Source organism: Actinia tenebrosa, unplaced genomic scaffold (genome assembly GCF_029948245.1).
Source record: "Actinia tenebrosa isolate PJP-AT-01 unplaced genomic scaffold, QUT_ActTen_1.0 PGA_scaffold10__47_contigs__length_13832649, whole genome shotgun sequence".
In the NCBI taxonomy this organism is placed as follows: domain Eukaryota; kingdom Metazoa; phylum Cnidaria; class Anthozoa; order Actiniaria; family Actiniidae; genus Actinia; species Actinia tenebrosa.
In genome coordinates, this window is record NW_028292570.1 from 4,265,012 (window position 1) to 4,285,766 (window position 20,755).

At 35.0% G+C, this 20,755-nt stretch overlaps 1 long non-coding RNA gene across 1 annotated transcript; it reads right to left on the bottom strand.

Annotated features, from left to right (window-relative positions):
- Window positions 1-810: 810 nt before the first annotated feature.
- Window positions 811-19,112, bottom strand: LOC116301565 (uncharacterized). The gene is made up of 2 exons (XR_004197752.2): window positions 18,950-19,112; window positions 811-1,203 (listed from the first exon to the last, which is right to left on the bottom strand). It is a non-coding gene; the product is annotated as an uncharacterized LOC116301565 (long non-coding RNA).
- Window positions 19,113-20,755: the final 1,643 nt, after the last annotated feature.

Sequence of the window (20,755 nt, forward strand, 5' to 3'; positions counted from 1 at the left end):
CGCCTCAGGGGCCGGCTTTTTGCGATTTTGCAAAGCCGTTCGAAACTCCAAATGAGTTAGAAAACTCGTGTTAATTCATGAGTTTGTACGTGTTAGAGCGCTCCTAAGCGAGTTAACAGTCTCCCAAAGTTTAAAAATATTGAACTAAATATAACTTAACGCAAACCCATTTACACGTTCATCCAATCATCTGATATTGAGTGTGTGTAGCGAGTCGCGCGCTAAACGTTCATATTCACCCAAAAACCAAGGGGTTAGAGATGTATGCTGTTATTACTTATATTTCCCTTGATTTGACGTTGAATTTCAAACGCTACGAAAAACAAACTTTGGTCTATTTTTCAACCAATTATATCTTCCGTTGAATTGATGGCGCAGGAAAGGATAAAACGATTCGTGGGTCTTGCAAAAGAGCCGGATTCTCAAAGAATAATTATCCAAGCCGCCATAATTTGTACAAATTCGCCAAGGGCAAATATCAAGGACTAATAAATTCGACACTATTATCCAAATCCAGTCAGCCGAGCAATTCGTTAACACAAATAAGGTCAAAATAGACGGAGATAGAAATACAATAAACTATTGCGATCGATTTAACATCAACTCTTGAAAAATAACAAAAGAAGACTTGGACAATAGATGCGTTGTGTAAGAAGCGAAGACAGTAATTGGAAAAAAAGCGGCTCTTTTTTGAATGTGTCGGCATCTGCCAAAATTCTTAAGTCAACAGAAGGAACTTTTCACGCAAAACGAAAAAGTCCCCAAATCTTATAAAACCAACACCTCCAAAATAAACAACACAAGTTCAAATAAAGTGAGAATGGCACTTAGTGTCGTCTTTATTCGCGCGCTCGGTGTGGGGCTGGACGAAGGCCTGAATCCCAGCGGGTTTTAATCATACAAGTTGGTCAGTTCTTTCAAACACACGCTGAGTTTGATTCCATCTACTTGAGTTTCAAACTGGAATTCTTAAACCAAACCTTTGAGGTGTCTGGACGATTTAGTAGAAAGAGGTAATGTCCTCAAAACGGGAAGAAATTGATGTTTTTTATTTTTCAAAGAAAGATGGCGGTTCTTTTGAAGGTGGTGCATTCTTCTTCGAAGGAAGGTTTCCATCCTCCATAAGAGTTGTGTCACGCTTTTGAGAGTGAAAACTTCAACTACAGACTCACTTTACTTCTTCTTCCTAGTGGATAGCAGGATCTATGAAGGTAAGATTCTATGGTTAACAGATGTATAACCACACAAAGCTATAGCAAGTTCACTGATGGAGTCCCATCAAATAAATCAAAGACATCCTTGCCGACGTGGAAGATCTTGGGATGATTGTATTCTCGCACATCGGTCATCAAATTTTCACACTTTTTTTCTCTTTACACTAGCATTATATCCCCGTCAATTAAACAAACTCCCAACACCTTCCCTAACACCAAAGAATCTAAATGCTCTTTATTGAACACGATTTAAGATTGTAGTAGCTTTAGGATGTTTTTTTTTTTGCCATTTTGAGGTTTTGTTTCGTAACATCTCTTCAGGAGCAGACACTTTACTAACTAATTTTCGACCCCATTGCTTTACACATGAATGCAATTACGCGGTAATATGCCCGAACTAGAATCTTTTGTCGATTTGTTTTAGCGCTCTCAAGATCATAGCATCTTGCTTGAGGGGTCGTCTTTGATTAGTATGCTGCCTTTGTATGCATAGATTTGAAAATAGAACCGTCGTGGTTCGAAGGGTCCTGAGAGAACATAAGGGATGGATTTATAGTTTCCTAGTGTTAAAGGCTATTCGTTCTGGAACAAATCAAACTTCAGTTTAGCATTCACGCGATGCGCTTGTTTATGATATAATCCAAAGGGACATATTCATTTCATTCTGAACTAGTAAAATTAAAGATTTAAGACTCGTGCCATACAACTCCTTTCAAAGGTTTATATTCTCTCAGTGTCCGATATCATCTGAAAGTCCAAGTTCAAATAAGCATCAGCTTAAATTGCATAAAGAATAACCAATGATAAATGGATAGAAAATTGAACCTATACAATGTTTGATTACTGAGTAGAGCCAGATTTAGTTTATGAGACAAAACGTGTTTGAAATTACAGCGAGCAAACTTGTCAAACAGCAGTGTAGACCTAAAATTCCGAGCCGGCCATCACCTCTTAAAAAGACATTAGCGTTTGTTTGGCTTTCACTCGAAATCGCTGTCATCGACTTTTTACTATTAAGATGAAGGACTTTCTAATACACTAGATGGGTAAAGCGACCGCAAAGCTAACACGTAATTTAAGTAAACCATTCTCTTAAAAACGAGTGAATTACACCGAACCAGGTATTTCACTGACTGAGGGTGGATCATTCCGGACAATACTTTAAGGATTTTTTTTGGCTCACAATTAAGGTTTTTTTTTTTAAGTGTTTATCCTAGAGTTAAATAAAGATATTGGAATCGAATTTATATAAAACCAGGGATGAAAGTATGTTTGCTTTTTTTTCTTCAAACATAATATGAAATTCTTTGATTGGAAATTCTGAATCAATAGCACTTTCGATACAGTGTTGTTCCTTCAAATGGGGCACTATTATTGAGCTCACAAACTAGAAACATAAATGTCTTTCATTCAACTCAATTGGATTGATATTTTTATATATATATAGGGGAAAAAGGGTGCAATTTCATGCATGAAGAGGTCTCTGAAACTGCATAACAAACCGAGCAAGCTCTCCTAAGTAATTTTTTTTAGATTTTTCTCCCTACCTTAATGTTTATTACCAACAACACGACTCAGAATGTGTTTGCTTAAGCAAACTATTTCCCTTTTAAAATTAACCTCTTAGAAACGTTTGGAATGAAATTACCAATATTATCCTAGAATTGTTCGTCCAATTGCGGTATTTTCACTGTTAATTGAACGACAGCTTACACCAGATTATTAAAAATTTCCCACCGGAAATTATATTGTATTCTCGCATGAATTCTCTCTTTCCAAAGAAGAAAAGAAAAAAATCCCAAAGCAAAAATACTGAAGAAAAGCTGATGTAAAAAGCATGCATGCCCTTAAAAAATTCCCGTAGAGTTTTAGTGGTATTCTGATCTTACACAAAAGAAATTAAGAGAAAATTTTGAAGAGAAATGATGCGAAGAATCTATTTTGCCGCTTAATTTGAAAACTAAATAGATTGTTCGGATGTGGGTTATTAGCGTCGACCTCTCTTTGAGAACTCTTGAGGTCGCTTCCTCTCAAATAATTTGGAAGTATGAATTCCACTACCTTACTCCCTTAATCCAGACATAAACAATCGAGTACAAACTCAGTGGTTTTCACGCTCTGGGACTTTCTCTGACCCTAATAAGACAATCTTAGCTCTGGTATTTTTAAGTTACATTTCGCGAATGATCCAGTTTGTTTTTCTCACTCATAATCTCATTTTCAGCTTCCATAGCCAAACAAAATATCATCTCTAAACGCTAGTTTTTATTTCAAATACAAACGGTGATCTAGTCTGATATACAAATCCTATTAAACTGAGTTAGTGCGATTTGTCCTCATTAAGCTTACCATGTCTTATTACCTTAGGTTTGGGCACAAAGAAACCGCTTCCTTTATACGAAGTAATGACCTTATTTTCCCCCATACGTTTCATATCTCCCACCTTCTTTTTTCATCCGTCTATTTTTTTACATAAAGAATTACTTTAGAACATTGTTTTCAAGCGGCAAAACACTCAATCCCAGCGAAAAACCATTGTTCTGTTTAGAATTTAGAGGAACCTAAAACCAAATTAAAGACGTACACTGTTGGATTTCACTGCAGATGTACATGTATCATCCACTGTTTGTTACGCTCGGTTTTCAAAGACCAGAGTGGATATCAATGAATACACGATAGGGAACCATACTTTGATGGGGTATATGTTTATCAATCTATTCTTGTATCGTGGAACGTGATATATTTAATACGTTTCATGGCAAGGCGAGAAATCATCTCTGTCCAAGGCGTACTCTATATCTTTCGCTTTTATACTCAGTATTCATACTTTATTCACAAATAGGAATATTTCAAGGCAAGCTCAATTTTGAAATAGTCAATCAACATCTCTCAGTAGAACAGCTTCATAAAACATCAATATGTATTTTTCAAGCCAAATAAGTTGCGTTTTTGAAAGAGATGAGAATGACCAATTAGATAGTTATAATAAACAATGTATAGGAGTTTATCCCCCCAAGTGTAGGAGAAGTATATCTGAATTAAAATGCATTACTATTGAAATTACAAAGCTTAGGGTTTGCAATTTTTATGAAATTAGAAATGTTTTCAACTATCAAGAGTTAAATATTTATTTTTTCGATTCCGTGATATGTCACTAGAGGTGGTGCTGAAAAATGGATTTCTTAAAATGGTTGTCACTCTTGACAAGGTCCTATCTTTCTTTTTATATATTTTCGTAGTATTGAGACTTAGAAGAGAATAACTTTTTCTATAATTCAATACATATTCCTTGTAGTTATTGGAAAGAATTCAAAGCTTACTCAGAGAAAAACTCGCCAAAACTAGAATCATTTCGATGCCTAATTACAGTGGAGACTGAAAATATTTTATTCACAAAAAGTTATAAAAATGTCGGTAAGATTGCTGTTGCAAAAGAAATAAGTTAAGACTATTTATTACATTTTTTGGCTTCTTATAAGCCCAAAACTTTTTAATGATTAGTAATCGCAGTTTTTAACTACTGAATTTACAAAAATGAACGTTACAGAAATGTAACATTGCTGCTTCAAAAGAAATAACTTACGTTGACTATCTATTACAGTTTTTTTGAATCCTTTTACGCCCCAACTTTATAATAATCATTTCAAAGTTTTACTGAATGTTTTTTCAAAAAGACGGGCTGCTAACATTTGTGTCACAAGTGTTTTTTGTGTGTGATAGTTTCATAGTAATGACAGTTCAATTCAGTTATATGTATTAATTTGTACATTTTGTACATTTGTACGATTTTGTTAGTTAATTTTTCATCGGGTATATGGTATGTACTTTACTATGTTAGACTGCAAACCATACATCCGTAAAATATAGCACAAGAACTAAATTGCACTAAACACATTTGTTTCTTTTGTTTTCAATTGTTTCATTGGTGCTATTTTGTACCAATTCGTTAGTACTATTTCAAGGATATATTGTTTGCACTCTACCTTATATCCATGAAAAAGTTACTAACAAAATTGTACAAATTAGAGCAAAATTTCGTAGGTCTACGTTTTACTGAATTTACTGCAATTTCTTGTAAAGATTTTCACAGATGGTATGCACTTTATCTTGCACGTGATGCATATTATAGGTGATAGATATTATTATTTGATGTCAAGTTATCGTGTTATCAAGTGCAATCATTGGAGACTAGTCCTGTCCGTAGAAAAAAAGAAATGAAGTGATAGAAGAAAGAGCTTATGAGCTAAGGAGAAGCTACACTTTGAAACTTTTAGAGCTGAAACTTGTGCGCAAGCAGCGAGCAGGCTATATAGACATGACAGATGATAGTGCATGGTTTGACGAAATTATTGCGCCGTGTAACACCCTCTTAAAACGCTTCTTGCAACGCTGTTGCACACAAGTTGCAGCTTACAGTTTCATTGTGTAACAGGGCTTTTAGATGAAGAAAGAGAGAGAGTTGGAGAAAAGAGGAAAAAAACAATAAACTGATGCGTTACCTGAAAATGATCGAAGGAAGAAAGAAAAATGAAAAATGAAAGAAAATGAAAAAATGAACTTAAATGTTAGAAGAAAGAAATAATGAACAAAAGAAAAAGCTGATGATACTTAGTTATAACTACTCTTCCTCTTTCTTTAAAAAGTCAAATATCATTTACATATTTTTAATTTCAAGGATCCTTGAACTGTTTTTGGTATAAAGGTATTTTAAGAAAGGTTGGCGATGATTTCCTTGCATGTTACATGCTGCATGTTGCATTTTGCATTCCAAGCCCGAATTGCACTATGGACAATGTGAATACCACAACGATATGAACATTTCCGGTATTTTTTCTTCTGTAATTAATTACATATGAACATAATACATTTCGAGCTTAGTAAGCAACATGCAACATGCAACATGCAACATGCAACATGCAACATGCAACATGCAACATGCAACATGCAACATGCAACATGCAACATGCAACATGCAACATGCAACATGCAACATGCAACATGCAACATGCAACATGCAACATGCAACCTTTTCGAAATAAATAAATAAGATAAATAAGCTGTTGATCCAGTTCTTGGAATTCAAAATTAAAAAAAAATATTGATGTTGCTTACTTGTTCACGAAATTCTTATAACTTAAAATCAAATGTTTGGCTCAACAAACTCAACGAGAAGTTTACATACGACGAAAAGACATGCATGTCGTTCAAACCGACATCTGAATACAGCATCGGGTTTAGATTAAATTTGTCAACATGACCTTTTTCAAGTCCGTTCCGATCAATACCAAAAAGAAAATGACTATTTACCGCATTCCCATTTCAGGTAATCACTATTGTTGATGACAATTAAAATTATTTCTAGTTCACGTACATGAGTAAAATAATTAGTTTAATAGTATATAATTATATTAGTGTATTTTTTCCTTCATCATTATTAGTGGTTTACCAATAGTTATTAATATCTTATCAATTATTGTTTTCTCAACTTGCTTGGCCATTAAGAAAAACAAACCCAGTTTTTAGTCCACTTTCTGCATGGTTTATGCTTTCACAAAATTATTGTGTTAAATTATAGTGGCTGTTGACTCGAAAGTTTATACTACTTCAACAGCCACACACATATAATATTTTTGTCTACTTATTTATCATATATATATATATATATACACTTGATTGCATTATGATATCATTAAAAATACTGAATAAATTAGGTATTTGTATAAATGTATACTACAACCTTTCTGCAATCAAGTGTGTATATATATACATATATATAACATCTAATTTAATTTTGTAATTATAATTGTATTTATTGTGTGTGAATAACTTTGAAACTTGAAATTGCCTTAAGTTGTTCTAGGACTTTCTCATTCTTTAATAATATGTTAACTAGATAGGAATTACTGTATTAACACTGTATTAATAATTGAAATAAATGCAATCTTAAAAAAGTCTTCAATGACATTTTTTTGTATCTATTTTCTCCCCACAAATTTTATAAATCCTCTATTTATAATATAACCACACATTTATACAGAAGCAAAAGTTCAAAAACTCTTTGTTAAAATATATATGTATATACATGTGTATGTAAGTACTAAATCTTTAAAGCCCCGTTTACACTATCGATTTTTGCTGCAATTTTTTTTTTTCTTTTTGTGCGATTTTTTTAAAATAATAAATAATGGTGAAGAATTTACTTGTAAAGTTTTTTTCAGGATACCAAGATTTTCCTAGACGAATGTCTCTTTTGAAGGATGAGACAAAAGATTTCATATTTCCGAAAATTGCAGCAAAAATCGCCGCAAAAATCGCCGCAAAAATCGCCGCAAAAATCGCCGCAAAAATCGCCGCAAAAATCGCCGCAAAAATCGCCAGCGTAAACGGGGCTAAAAACTAAAGAAATTGTTATATACAGACAAATATATTTTGTTGAGTATTTCCTCGGAAAGTAAATAGTATAGTACGTATACAAGGAGCAAATCAGCTGCTACAAAGCCACATAAAGTATCCTAGAACATCTTGCTACTGAGACGCGACATTTATACATTAAGTGATCATTATCTCATCGTTTTCTATTGATGGTTTTCACGGCGGCCATGTTGGAGGAACTTAACAAAAGAATTGTCAATGAATTCTTTTGTTATGTCCTTCAACATGGCCGCCGTGTCTTTTGTTATTTCATTCTCTTGGGAATGGTTGAAAACCATCAATACAAGCACATATGCATTATAAGCGTTTAAAATTTTTGAGGTGGCGTAAGAATTTATATACATATATAAATATACATATTATAAATATTAGCAGTCTTATTAGCAGTCAATATTTTAATATTTTAGTATTAGTATTGTATATTAGTATCATATAAATCATTTAAATTATATTTGTATAAGGACTGCCATTGATAACAGTTACATCTATAGTAAATGAAGGGAATACCCTGGATAAATAAAGGTGTTATCTATCTATCATGTCTGTCCATGACATTTCTTTAGAGGTTTTTCTATGGATTAGGCAATCCAAATACAGAGCTTTGCTTAAGTTAAGTAATGTAATACCAAGAGAAAATAACTACTTCATATTCTCTTGTTAATACTTATAATATTATAGAGAAGAGAAGAGAAGAGAAGAGAAGAGAAGAGAAGAGAAGAGAAGAGAAGAGAAGAGAAGAGAAGAGAATTAAAAGAAGAGAAGCCATCTTCGCTATAACTTTGATTCAAACATAACAGGAAACACACTGAATTCAAAGGTGGTCCAGACACATTAACCACGGCGTGATTTTGTTTTGCTAATTTTAAGAGTCCCCCCTCAAGATATTGTTGAACAAGTATCATTTGCGACGCCTAATAAACGAAGTCTCCCACTTGAATTTAATGAAAAAATGTGCGTTTTGCCTTAATTATTTGATGCTCATTAATGCCTTCTGGATCTTCCACAGACATACTAGTAAAACATTTGGTTACTCTTTTCGATATTGAAAGAAATTAATATAAAAAAAGCTAGTACTGCATTCCTTATTCAAAAGCTTAAGGCCAGATTATTGTTTTGGCGCGGCATTAGTTCTAGTCTCCCCCACAGCCGCTGTCAGTGTCGTCACGCAACGCTTGGGAGAAAGCGTTGCGTGACGACACTGAAAGCGGCTGTGGGGGAGACTACATTAGTTCGTACCAGGTGAAAAATTCTTCATTCGTAATCAAAGTAGAACTTGTGTTACAAGTGCTTACTCTGGGGAAATTGTCATCAGGTGGTCGCTTAATAGAGGTTGGTCGCTTAATAGAGGTATAAATTAGTGCAAAACACTTTTTGGGGCTTTGACAATAGCCCGCTTAATAGAGGTTGGTCGCTTAATAGATGTATTAATTAGTACACTTTTTGGGACTTTGACAACTGGTTGTTAGATAGAGATTCTAGTTCTACTCAGATACATACTCAGTACATAATGGTCATTAAGGCTTTTAGGAAGTAGTGAATATCTGGTTGCCATTAGTTTATTTATGTCAGTCGCATGTATTTCTTCCTGTACAAAAACTTTTTTCTGAGTTAATAAAGAAAAAGAAAAAAAAAAAAAAAAAAAAAAAAAAAAAAAAAAAAAAAAAAAAAAAAAAAAAAAAAAAAAAAGAAAAAGAAAAAAATCAGCGAAGCCAAAACACCGAGTCTTTTTCTTATTGATTCTTTTTGTATAGATTCATATGACCCAAGGGTTATAATGAACGTGGTGTTTCGTGATAGCTGCTAGTGGGGTATTTAATTTTTTCTCAGACTCGTTGAGGAGAGCATGTTTTGAAAGTTATTTTTGGCTGCTTTGCTTCTTCCTTCCTCGAGTCTCTCTCTCTCTCTCTCTCTCTCTCTCTCTCTCTCTCTCTCTCTTTCTCTCTCTCCCTCTCTCTCTATCTCTCCCTCTCTCTGTCTCACAGCTCTTTCTCTATGTATATTCAATATTCTAATCCATAATTTATATATGGTCTATATAGACTGACTGAAATATATACATATATACACCAAATCACAATTTGAGTTAAAGTTATAACAAATTATAAATATAAATTTATCTATATAGTATAATAAGGAATTCAACATTTAAAATCTAAACAAATCCTTTTGCCAAGCTGCCTAGAATAAGCCTAGTCAGAATACCTGGTAAGTCTTTGGCACGTTTGCAGCTGATTTGCTCTTTCTTTCAAGCCAGACATTATAGAAACATGTATGAATATCCTTCAAAATTATGCAGCGTTGAATACGAATAAGAGAGAATTAGAGGAAAAAAGACAAGACTGTCATGATGATTTATGAGTAAAAGAATAAAAATAAATAAAATAGACTAAATATTTTGATACAAGTCAACCAACATGGCGGCCATGACGTAACATTCACCCTAAGATTACTGCTGAGCATTTATATCATTTCAAATCTTTCATTTCGAGTAAGCTACTTAAACTTTGAATTAAAAAGATACAAATCGCAATTCCATAGCGTCTTATAATTAGTTTTAGTTAACCTTAGGGCAGCTATAAGTAATTTTAAATAAATGTTTCCAGAAACGTTGTCTTGTGATTATAGGTGTAATCAATATCGTATTTAATTGTTTACAAAAGGTTATCGATCCATGAAGGAAACTTTCAACAGGTGAACGAAACAGCGTTTAGAAAATATTGAGATTGTTGGAAGGTTAAAAAATGAAAAAAGTGAATTAAATTATAAAAAACATGTGCTTTTGAATTTCTTTCGACTTTTTGTTTCATTTCATTTTTTATTGATTTTTTTTTTGTATTTTCGTTTTTCATTCTTTTCTTATTCTTTCCTTTTTTTATATTCCTTTCGTCCTTTCCTTTCCTTTTTTCCTTTCTTTCTTTTTCTTTTTTTCTTTTTCCTTTTTCCAGTTTTTCCTTTTTCTCTTTTCTCTTTTCTTTCTTTACTATAGCTTTTCACTTCTATTCTTTTTTCTTTGACATTTTTGAATTTTTCTTCGCAAAAATTTTTTTTTCAATTAAAAAATAACAATAAAATATAGAAAATACAGGTAAAGGAAATTGAGAAATATAGAATTCTGACTATTTATTAAAACATTTTGTCACTTCTTTAACCTGCACCAAGTTTTGCTCCAATATTGAGAATGCTTTTCAGGTTTTGTAGTTAATAAACTATATTTGTAAACCATGCTAGGCTAGCTGTGCTTTCTCCCAAATGCAACTGTATACCTTTATTAATTTAAAATATTTCATATCCTTAATGCGATTAAAATTAGGAATAGATCCTTTTAACTTGGGTGTCATGTTTTTCCATTACAGACACGTGTTATTTTCTTGAGAATAAGATCCTTTGTTACGTCTTATCCATATCCATGTGTCTATTCATGCGCAACCGTTAAACAAAGAACTGATCAATGCTCAAGGGAGTGACTCGTGGTCTGTAAGGGGGAAACATTACGTTGAGCTGAAAGGATCTATTGTGTCAAATAGTCCCCTTCACAGTTCCCTGCGCCATCTTGAAAGGCAGCCATGATAGAGTCATGTGAATAATTGTCCAAGGTGTTAAAAAAAGTTCTCTATCATTGTAACATAGTTGATTGCAAGCTCACCAACGTCTCGCTTCGATACAAAGGCAGGCTACCTTTCAAGATGGCGCAGGGAACTGTAAAGGAGACGATTCGCTATTTGAGTTGGGTAAAACAGTGCAGTAAATTATTCTTATCCCCTTTTCTCTCCAATCCTTCCTCTCCAACTCTGGGGCTTAACATTAATAGTTGCAGTGATAAGATGTGTATTTTTTATGTTAGTGAATTATAAGCTGATATTTTCTTTCTTTTATTTCACAGAAAAGGATACAAACACTAGGGATATGCGCTTGAGCGTTACGCACGTTATCATAAGCCCTGACATTTGATGTCGACTGTATCGATATTCTGATACAACAAGTCAGGACACAATTAATCGAATTGGCCATCTAACGGAGGGAGGAAAGCCGAAGAACTCGGGAAAAAGAAAATAAACCTCCTCGGCTCTGACGTAATGTTGTCCCATTTCAGACCACGTGTCATTCCCTAGAGTATCATTTCTTTGTTTAAGGTTTGCGCTCGGTTGCGCATGAGAAGACACATGAATATGGATACAACTCAAACAAAGAATATTATTCTCAAGGGAATGACACGGGGTCTGAAATGGGACAACATTACGCTCGAGCGCTCCAGAGCCAAGGAGGTCTATTTAGGGAGAGACCTAGCTAACAAACTCTACTTGCACGTGATGCCGAGTCCAGGAATCGAACCTAAGACACAAGTGGTGAGAGGAGAGGACACCGGACCTACTTCCCCATTTTGTATTCCAAGCGATAGAGTTGCATGTTGGTTCTATTTTATTCTTTAAGGTTTTTATAAAAAAGGTTAAATAAAATTTTACCAAATACTACCATAATTCATCAAAAGAAGCTTTGCACCATCACGTGATGGCAGCCATGACAGGAGGCAGGAGCAATAGGCCTTTTGCAATAGACTGACTCGTGATTGGCAAAAAAATTTGGTCTTCCTTTATTTAAAGATTTTTTGCTGGATTACTAATGTCATATCCAAAACCTTTTCAAAATACTTTTTTCCCCTTCCGATTTCAAGATATGAAGCAGTTTAAGTTTGTTTGCCATCCCGAGCAGAGAGTCTTGCTCAAGGGACCTTGAACTGCATTGATTCGTTATCAAAGTCATATATCAGCACGTGACTGTTTGTTGCAAAAGGACTATTGATTCTGGTCTTATTTGATTTACATGAGAAAGAATTCAGTTTCCCAGGTGAAAAAGACTATTGTTGTGCCCCCTGTCATGGCTGCCATCACGTGATGGTGCGAAGCCTGTATATCACTAAGAAACCCAAGGACATACAAAATTTTCAAATGTGAAACTACATAGAGTGGTTTTCAAAAACCCGTGAAATACACTTTAGCGTATTACACTTTATTACACTTTACTGTCCGCATTTTCTTTTTTTTTTGTGTGTGTGTTTTCGGTGTATTACAATTTATTACACCTTAGTTATTACACTTTGTTCCACGGGTTTTTGAAAACCACTCCAAAACGCTTCAAGTACAGCTACTGTTTGTCAGTATAAACTCTGTTTTTATTTTACGGTTTTACTGCATACGAGCTCTATTGCGTCTTTCAAATTGATCAGTTTGTAAAGTGATAATTAATAAAGTGATAATTAATGATGGTAATTGAACTGAGTGGAGTGCAATTTGGTCTGAAATCAAACGCGTTTGATTTCAGACCAAAATTGAACGACACGAAGTTCAATTACCGCTTAATCATATCCTTTTTGTAATCATACACAAGAAAAAGACACAATAAAGAGTGCAGAATAATCAATTTAATGTAGTAGAAGAACTAAATGCGAACAAAAAAAAAGTCTAAAAAAATTTTTGTTGTTGATTTTGTTGTTTTATTTTGTTTTATTTTATTGTTTAAAAAAATTATTTTTTAGGATTTGATTAAGAGCTCCTAAGAATGCGATTTGTGAACCAATCCGATTGCTGGATTTGGTAGTGATTACAAAAAGAATATGATTAATGAAGTGATAATTAATGAAGTGGTAATTAATGAAGTGATAATTAATTAAGGGATGATTAATTAAATGATAATTAATTAAGAAATTATTATTATTGATTTTTTTATGGGTTCTTTGTTTGTTCCTCTCGCAAGAAGTAACTCAAATACCAAACCAATTATGATCATATGACCGAAATCTACGACATTATGTAGTATTAGGTAACCTAATTCTCTTTTTGTTGCCTGTGTCTCCTTCTTCCCTCGAGAGTACGAGCCCCCTTAATTGCCCTATTTCGCTATGACGTTACAGTTGGTTTATAGGGTGACTTTCATAAACCCGTGGAACAAAATTTAGCTATTAACTTCTATTAACACATATTAATGTGTAATAGCGGTTATTAGTGAGACAACTAAGTATAGCAGTGAAGGTTTATAATTGACTGTTTTTTATTACTTCGTTGTTTAAAGTCTAATGAGTACTAGTACTAGTTTGTATTAATGTTTATTACGCTAACATTTATTTCACGGGTTTATGAAAACCACTCTAAGGGAGGAGAGAATGGTAAAGAACACTTAGTACACACTCCTCTAATATGAAAATACTAAATCTAAATCTACAAAGCTTTTCGCTGTCGTATCACAGCGTGGGACAATCACAACAGAGCTAGGCTCCAAACTAAGTGAAGAAAGCCCAAAGATCGAATTAGAATTTAGAAGTTGATTTTTGAGGGGGGAGGAAAACCGGAGAACCCGGAGAAAAACCCTCGAAACACAGGAGAGAACCAACAAACAATTCTACTCACATACGACATCGAGATCGGCAGGACTCGACTCAGGCCGCATTGGTGAGAGGTGGCGCATTAACAGCGCACGCCACCCGTGCTTCCCGTGAATGGCCGGGAGTTCCAATTATATTTTTAGGGACTTTCCTCTGCTAGATTTCAATTTGACGGATTTGGGTAGACAGGAATAGGTTACTCAAAAATAGAAAAGTTTCACTATTTTATATTTTATTATTTTAAAAATCATAAAAATAAATAAATAAATAAAATAAAAAAAGAGCAAAAGCGTGAGTAGGTATAATGTTTAGGTCACCCATCCAAGTGCTAACCCTCCTCAGACGAGCTTGACTCAATGTCTTGAACGACAACGAATTTATCCGCTGGACCACATTTCAAGGTGAATCAGCATAACAATAGCTGTGAAAACAATGCACCGAATAGACTAGACTTTTTAACATTATACTTTCAACCGATTCCGTGCGTGGCAGAGATGCAAGGGATTAGCCGATATGGTCTGGGGCCCGGCTGGTCTCTCCCCTGATGCTTCGGCTAGAACATTTTCTTGCGTAATTCGTACACCCAAGGGCAGAAGGATTTAATTGCCGTCAGGTCCGAAGTCCATACGACGCCTCAGCTCTGCGGATGTCTCGGGGGTATGGCAAAGTTGAATCGATTTTTTTGAATTTTTTTTGGTGGGTTAAAAAAAATTTTTCTTTTTTTTATTCAATTTTTTAGATTTTTTTTTTTTTTTTTTTTTTTTTTTTAGATTTTAATTTAGATTTGAATCTTCAATAATAAAGCAATCTTTTTAGGAAAAAAAAAAAAAAGGTGCGTTTTAACATTTTGATTAGCAAATCCCAGCAACTAAAAAAAAGACATTCGTAGACAGTAATAGGCATTTTCGAGCTACAAGTAATATATACAGTATGAGTGGCCGAGAGTTTGTATATCGGATACAACACGGACACGAATACTGTAGATTGCTTATCAAACGTCTAGGTTAGTTCCTTTGTGTTTCGCTAAAATTTTCAAGATAAAAGTGAAAGTGAAGTAAATCTAAGTTAAAGTTTATGCAAATGAACACGATTCTGTATCTGATTTACAGAACTCTTCACTGTCGTGATTTCTATTGTGTTTTCCCCATGAATTATTAATGAGTTTGATAAATTATAATTACAGTGGTGTTCCTCTATTGCAGACTCATTTACTCAGGGTTAGCCTCGTATCAGTGTCTAAATATTCGCAAATACCATCGGTAAAGTAAAGAATGCACAACTTCAACAATACAAACGCTTTGAATTTTGGACTAATTTTACCCCGCAGCTGAATTAATAGCTCTAATATATTTTGTATACTTACGATATATATTGTATTTGGTGTCTGCTTTTGCTTTTTTGATTTCTAAAATATACAAACTTTCATAGTTTTCTTTGCGTTCTTGCTGTTTGTCTTCCATCCATCCATCCATCCATCCATCCATCCATCCATCCATCCATCCATCCATCCATCCATCCATCCATCCATCCATCCATCCATCCATCCATCCATCCATCCATCCATCCATCCATCCCATCACTTTTCTTTCTTTTCACAACAATGACTAACAATTGCTTCTACAGTTGACATCCATTTAAAAACAATTTGTTCTTTTTCTTCTTCTAACGTTACCATTCATTAACACAGGTTATTCTCGTTAAACCGTGCCAAGCTTTCTGTTGTCGAGTACAATTGCAACACGTTGATCTACTTTTAATAGGTTTGCAGAAAGCATTAATTACAAAAAAGTATCTTTGAGAGTACCAGCGCACAAGCTGGTGGAAGCGAACATGTAATCACTCTAAGCTCCTTAAGCTTCAGAGTCGGATCTTCATCAATTTTATCCTTAGCAATGAGGTTTTCTCTAAATCTATTCAGTTCTTATCGAAGCCTTTCACTTGGGGTTAGAATAATACATTATCTCAGCTGGACAAGACCTCATGCATCGGGTAAGGGTGTCTAATCTCTCAATAATTCAATATCATGCTAACAGTTCAATGGGTTCCATGTCAATCTTCTTGACACTTGAATGGATTTCACGAGGAAACGTGAACAAATTCTTCCTGTATATAGATATATAGGGCCTTTCATTTCTTTTGAAACATGGTGCTGATAAACGTCTGAATTAGCCTCGAGAATTTGCGCACTGTTTTACCAAAAAACCGGAAACAATGAAGTGACGATAAATAACATTCATCTACTTTAGCGATAAAAATGCGTGATTAGTGAAGTCGAGTCAACAGAAACATCACCACTCGTTGAAATGTCTAATTGCTTTATCGATAGGTTTATTTATAACCTTATGTCATTATACGATTCCTTAGCGGTATGATAAATGCCTTCCGGACCTCTTTGTTTGGAATTATTCACATTCCCCTCAAAGCTATTCCGTTTCTGGCCTCGTTATGGGATTTAGTACCCAGTCTCTTCGATAAATTTGGACAGGGATACCGCCTTTGATAAAATATGGCAACAAGTACAGGAATACTGTGCTACTGTCAATATACAAAAGAAATAAAGATTTTAGAATTAAACTGATGCTTTATATTTTCTTTCAAATAATCACCTCAGTTTTAGTGATAATAGAAAACGCGCGTGCGTGCTGTGTGTAGTTATAAAGCATGCGGGGGTTGGTAGAACGCCAGAGAAGTGTTAGAGGAAGAAGCACGGCGTGAAGCGGAACACGAAAGAAGTGTAAGGAGAAGCTCAACGCGTAGCAGAGTGCTCCTCGAACTTTCTCGAGTGTTCTGCCAATCCCTAAAAATTCTTTATAACTCCACACAGCACAGCACAGCAAGCAAGTTTTTTTATTTCTTTCGCAAAATACAAATTACAATAACCGTTATTTTAGATAGAAATAACGCAACTGAAAGTGCGCGCGCGAACTGTGTGCTCTCATAAAGCACGCTGCGCTCTCAACCAATCATAACAAGAGATTTATAACAGTTAATTTGTAATGGATAGCCCAGCAGGATATTTGATGAGGTTACACGTTATGTCTATTTGTCTCATGTCTCAACAAATTCCTTAAAGAGTCTTGCGCAAGGTGCGCACAAGTATCCGCACGATGACGTTCGTTGCTGCGATCTTCGTTGGAACGTCGCGTGCCGCATTTTATAATTTGCGCGCTCTACCAATGAAATGATAAGGACCGCAATCTATTAAAAAACATTCTTATCATAAGAACAGAGTAGAAGGCGAGATCTTCGTTGAACGTCACGTGCGGCATTTTATAATTTGCGTTCTCTACCAATGAAATGATAAGGACCGCAATCTATTAAAAAACATTCTTATCATAAGAACAGAGTAGAAGGCGAGATCTTCGTTGAACGACACGTGCGGCATTTTATAATTTGCGTTCTCTACCAATGAAATGATAAGGACCGCAATCTATTAAAAAACATTCTTATCATAAGAACAGAGTAGAAGGCGAGATCTTCGTTGAACGTCACGTGCGGCATTTTATAATTTGCGTTCTCTACCAATGAAATGATAAGGACCGCAATCTATTAAAAAACATTCTTATCATAAGAACAGAGTAGAAGGCGAGATCTTCGTCGAATGTCACATGCCGCATTTTATAATTTGCGCGCTCTACCAATAAAATGATAAGGACTGCAATCTATTAAAAAACATTCTTATCATAAGAACAGAGTAGAAGGCGAGGTACCATTTTCTCGAGTATTATTCCTTCACTATTTCTTTCAGAACTCGAAACGCTTTAGAAAATACATTCAGTTAAACATGAGTATAGCTAAATCATAAAGCTTTATTACTAAGAGATCCAAACTGGGCAAAGTTAACGAAGCGCGAACCATTACAAAACGTTTTGACTATAATGTATATTGTAAACAACCGAATCCTAAAGGCACAACGTCAAAAGAACCAACATTATGCAGCTTCTCGTCCAACGCTGCTGCGTTGAGGAGCCAAACTAGTTGCATTACCAACCTCTGCGCATCTTTGATGCGCAAAATGTTTTTGTTATAGTGACGTAATAATGAATTATCGTTTATAAACAACGACAAAGGCGACCATGAAATTACACATCTGTAATACTTCCTATTAACATGCCCCAACCAATGAAAAAGGCCGTGCAAAATCTAAGCTGGTAGATTGTGCTTTCAGCCAATAAGAACCGATCTACGCCTCACTCGCAGAGGTTAATAAAATTATCATGGGCCATAAGAAGTTATTTACACAAACATGGCTAAAAAACTGCACATACCCACCACGGTGGCTTTTGAATGAATATATAATACAACACTTGGACCATTTGGCGCCAAAATGGCTCGACAAAAGATGAGATTTTCAGGACTGCTGTCTAATAAATATCAAATCAATCTGCTAACTAATTAATATGCAGCTCGTAAAGTCCTCCACTGATCACAAAAATGTAAAGCGCATTGAGACGTTGTATAAATGCGCTATACAAGAGCCAAGCAAAATTTTGGTCGCAGTAGCCTGGGAATGAGAACCGGCGACCCAAACACGCTGTGATTGGGTGAAACAAATTTCATCTCTCAGCTGGATAATACGATGCAACACACGTTATATATTTGCGATATTGTTGTAACGACAAACTGTGATATTTCTAGATCTTCATCTACTGATTTCGGTCCCCGGTTTAGGCGATTGTAAGCATGAATAGGCTTTTTACAGCTCAGTAATCACGTGCTGATTAATTCACTGAGAGCAAATGAATGAACATCTTGATTCCCATGGGTGAACTATACTGGAGAGCAAACAAACTTTCTACAACCTGTTTCGAGAGATCGTATAATAAAACTGCATTTCGTAACACACTGGATACACATCGTTTCATTCAGTTCTTTACAAGTAACTAAGAAGAATCACCAATTTAATATAAATTAATAAAATTTTGCTCACCAGTACAGACACGTGACCGTTAACTGCCCATTGGAGTGCCGAATTGTGGTTTTTGCGGGAGAGAAAACCGGTGAAAAACCAAGAAGTACAGGAGAGAACCAGCAAGCAACTCTACTCACATACGACAACGAGACTAAGAATCGAACCCTGGGCGCCTTGGTGAGAGGTGAGCGCACCGTTAAGCCACCCGTGCTTCCAAGACAACAACAAATTTTGTCATGACGAAATAGAAAACACTCGCGCGTGCTGTGCGCAGTCGTAAAGCACGCGGGGGTTGGCAGAACACGAGAGAAGTGTTAGGAGAAGAACGACACGTAGCAGAGTGCTTCTGGACGCTTATCGAGTTTTCTGCCAATTCCCAGGTGCTTTATGACTGCACACAGCACAGCAAGCAAGTTTTTTATTTCTTTCATAAAATACAAATTACAATAATAGATAGGAATGACGCAACGGAAAGTGCGCGCGCGTGCAATGTGCTCTCATAAAGCACGCGCTCCCAACCAATCAGAACGTGACATTCATAACAGTTATTTTATAATTCACAATAAGGTAGATGTGCGTTACGTGTTACCCAACAGAACGGTTTTTTCCAAATCTACAGTACGTCAAAAAATATTTCGTTATTTGATGAAAAATAATTCAAAATTTATTGAAAAATATTTCAATAGTTCATTATTTGCATGTTCTATGTTAGAGTCGACAGATGAAACTAAAAATGAAGTTTTAGTCGGCGCTTGCGATTTCTTGACGCCAGTTTAAATTATATATAATATTTGTTGTTATTCATAGGTTCATGCAATCTTTAGATTTCTTTATATGTGTTCCTATCAAAGAAGCCTACTTTCTATAGACGGACAAGACAAAACTGTCTATAAATACACGTGCTCTCTCGCGAAAAAATGCTTCAGTCAAAAGAAAAAATAATTAGAAAACTTAGTTTTTGCCTTTTCCAGTTTTGATGTATTTTGAGATTAAAAATGAGGTTGTGGTCGAAACGTCAAATGCTTTTGTCACTTATTTTTCCTTTAAGATGTTAAAAATGGGTACGAAAATTGGATCCAATCGAAATTCAAATGAAACATCCCCCTCCCTCCCCTCCCCTCCATATTTACTTTTATTCATGTCTGCCTTATGCTTTGAAGAGAGAAGTGAAGAGAAAATCGTTGTATGTGTTATTCACGGCCTGATATCCGTTCCTTTATCATGATACCATCCATTATATCGACTGGGGGTAATGCTTTGCTTTTCGAATTACATAGCTTTTTCTACTGTGAACTGTGAACCGAGTGAATCATTACTGCGTTCTTGGCTAAAGAATTCGTTTATCGCTGCTGGACAGTATGCGACTGTCAAAACACGTCATTCATCCTATCGACATCTGCTTGATTATTGCACTGGGAATCCATACGCTTTAAACCTGAACTGTTTATAATAATGTATACGTACGCTAGCTTGCTTCGAGAGAAATTCACTGTAATATATATAAGAAAAGAGAAGAGAAAAGAACTAGAGAAGAGAAGAGAATAATTTGCCAATTGTCTCGTTTAGCCTATGGCTACTACAGCTGGCTTGTACCAATTTTCTGTATTTTTGTTGTTTAGTATGTGTAATTTTGTAATTTTGGTACAAAAATCAAAAGATAAAAAAGAGAAGAGAAGAGAGTTATAGATAGAGCTAGCGAAAAGACCATGCCTCTTCACAGCACTGCAGTTCTTTTTTCAGTCACTAGTCAGCAGTTTTAAAATATGGCCATACGATTCAACGTAGCAACAACAGTATTTAGTAGACGTCGCAAAAAAAAAACTA